The sequence below is a fragment of the Octopus bimaculoides genome, chromosome 9 (genome assembly GCF_001194135.2).
Source record: "Octopus bimaculoides isolate UCB-OBI-ISO-001 chromosome 9, ASM119413v2, whole genome shotgun sequence".
NCBI lineage: Eukaryota > Metazoa > Mollusca > Cephalopoda > Octopoda > Octopodidae > Octopus > Octopus bimaculoides.
Genome location: NC_068989.1, coordinates 45,999,717 through 46,002,775, shown reverse-complemented (window position 1 = coordinate 46,002,775; position 3,059 = coordinate 45,999,717). Strand labels below are relative to the sequence as shown.

Here is a 3,059-nt window from a genome sequence, read left to right as displayed (position 1 = left end):
GTGTGTGTGTGTGGTATCTATATAATAAAAAAAAATATCTCACTCTGAAGTATTTTCGGAGTATTTAATTTTCAGAATAATCTCCAAATATTTATGTGTAAGTTAATTGGCTTACTCTAGTGTTATATCTTTTCCTCTTTCTAATTTAGAGTAAATTTTGGTCGGTTATTGGTTTGGCAGCAGCGTTGTAAGAAAAAGCGGCTTTTTTCTGTTTTTTTTTGTCCACCATCCTTCAGAACTTCTAAATCTTCAGAAGTTTTAACAGATTTTTATTGTCCTAGATATAATGTTTTGTAATCGTTTTTAACGTATGAATTAAGGAGCTGTATTTTTCTCCCCGCGAACCGAAATTCAGTCATGGTTAGCTCCAGGCGGGTTTGTACGTATCCTGTTGTTCCAACTTTAATATGTATGAAACCGAAGGTGTATCGTGAGTACTCCATTAACGGTCTATAGATATTTTTTTTTTGTATATTTTTCTGACTGTATTGGTATCCAGATGGTTATTTATTACCACAGCAGAGCACATTTTTTTTGTAGTCCCACGCAACCATATCTGGTCTGCCGTGCTTTCGTTTGAGCGCTGTCTTCATTTCCACCGATATGCACTATAATACAAAAAAATAGACTATATACTTGTTGTAATTTAGTTATCTATAGTCCGATGATATTTCGGAATACAATTCCTTCTTCAGATCTTCTTAGATGGAGTCTATGCTATAAACTGTTTACTAACGGCTTCTCTTTTTTCCGGAAGTGACGTAGTAGCGGTCTCACAAAGCACCTTCCGGAATTCCTCATGAGAAGTGTGTGAGGTCGGCGATGTTTCAATCTCGTGTGTGTTGATATACCTGTAGCGCTGCTTCTAAGATATGTGTTATATGTGCAGCTTCTCATTTTTTTTTTTTTGTTATAAACAATACATGAGCATTTTATTAAGAATGAATGTTAGTATTTCCATTTTTGTTATTCTGTTCCCAAATGTTCTAGCCATTGACTCATGCCTCATTGGATAATAACATGTGAAAGACATTCCATTGCAGTTGGCAATAATGTGGTCGATGTCTTCAGTTTTTCTTTTGCACAGCCTACATTCAATGATTTCAAACTTGGCTGGATTCTTTTGCTCTTGAATTGTATGAATGATTCTTTCAAAGCGGGAAGTCATAAAGTTGTCGGTATTCCATGCCAAGGTTTTGAAATGATTTTTTCACTCTATGGTTTCGATATTCCGTGCCAAGTACCTATGGACTACTGTCTCAGTGAATTGGTCCATTTTCGATGTTCTGGTAAATAAAATTTACCAGCGCTCCTTTGGAATGTATGTATGTTCTCTTTCTCTTTTTAATTTAGAATTAATTATGACCGACCACCTCCTCGGTAGCTAGGTTGTGAAGGAAAGTATCTTGATTTTACCATCGTCCTTTAAATTTAAGATGTTGCAGATTATCATAGTAGCAGATGTATGTATGTATGTATGCATGTATGTATGTGACTATATATATATAAGTATGTAGTTTGCGTATATGTATATGATTCTCTTCTGATTTTAATTACTTAAATTCTTCCTTTGAAGAGGCTGGTTTGTAACAAAGATACATAGCTCTATCGTTGGAATACAGATAATGAAAACAATGTCATATCTTTAACCTGAGAAAAATCTTGCATAGTTTTACTGTTCCACTTACAGATTGTATTTGTAATGTGCGTGTCAGTTGGTTGACTTCTGTTTCTGAAAATCCAAATTTATCCAGACTGATAGTTGGGCATTTATTTACAAAACTAAGTACTCTAATTATTATAGGTATAAATGTAAATACGGATATGGAATAGATAAGTATGTATGTGCTTATGTTTGTATGTATGTTTTTCTTTATGTATGTGCATATGCTTATAATTATAAATCTGAGTACACATAATCTGCATTAAATTTTATTCCTTTGCGGGTTTAGTAATCAATTTATAGAGTGAAAAAAAATCCTGACAGGGAATAGTAATGCTCGTGAAAATTTAGAATTGCTATTAGAGTATTTCATATTTTCACAGAGCATTTTCTTCTATGTCGTTTAATCTAGCAACATCCTACAACTGGCTCGTGTTGGGGGAATTTACAGTGGCTGGAAGCAACTTTTCGTCTGGAATTTCTTTCACCTTGTGGTTTTGAAACATTGAGAAATGCCTATATCTATCTATCTATCTATCTATCTATCTATCTATCTATCTATCTATCTATCTATCTATCTCTCTCTCTCTCTCTCTCTCTCTCTCTCTCTCGAGAAATAGTGCAGGGAGTGAATAACCTAATTTAGTCACTTTATGCCGATTTTATCACCAGCACCATTTCATCTCCAATTTGGTCACCACCACCACCACTATGTTCTAATTAAACTACATAAATTAAACTAAAATCCTAATTGAACTAAATATATTGAAAGGCGAAGAAATTCATATATAAATTTAAAACAAGAATAAGAATGCATAAAACGACTGATAAAAATCCTGAAAGTGTTATGGCGGCCAATGAACGAGCGAATTCTGTAAAGAAACAACAAACAACAATATTCTGTAAAGAAACGACGAACAACAATAGCAACCATATTGACTACTACAACAATTGCAACATCGAAATCATTTGCTGTGTCGTTTGTTCTCACAATAAATGCAGACAAACAACAACGCTGTGAACAGTCATATTCTAATTTTTAGTAAATGTTAAGCGGACATTCATAAATCTAGAGATTTGTTCCTTATGTACGTTATATGTTCTTTTATTCTTTTATTTGTTTCGGTCATTTGACTGCGGCCATGCTGGAGCACCGCTTTTAGTCGAATAAATAAACCCCAGGACTTATTCTTTGTAGGCCTAATACTTATTCTATCGATCTCATTTGCCGAACCGCTACGGTACCGGGAGATAAGCACACCAGCATCGGTTGTGAAGCGACGGTGAGGGGACAAATACACACACTCTCTCTCTCTCTCGCACGCGCACACACACACACACACACACACGCAGACAGACAGACAGACACACACACACCCACATATACGACGGGTTT

General features: G+C 35.0%; 1 protein-coding gene across 1 annotated transcript in view; it reads left to right on the top strand.

Annotated features, from left to right (window-relative positions):
• The window catches only part of LOC106877298 (homeobox protein unc-4 homolog), a 118,161-nt gene that overhangs the window by 105,902 nt on the left and 9,200 nt on the right, over nucleotides 1-3,059 (top strand). The gene's annotated exons all lie outside the window — the stretch shown is intronic.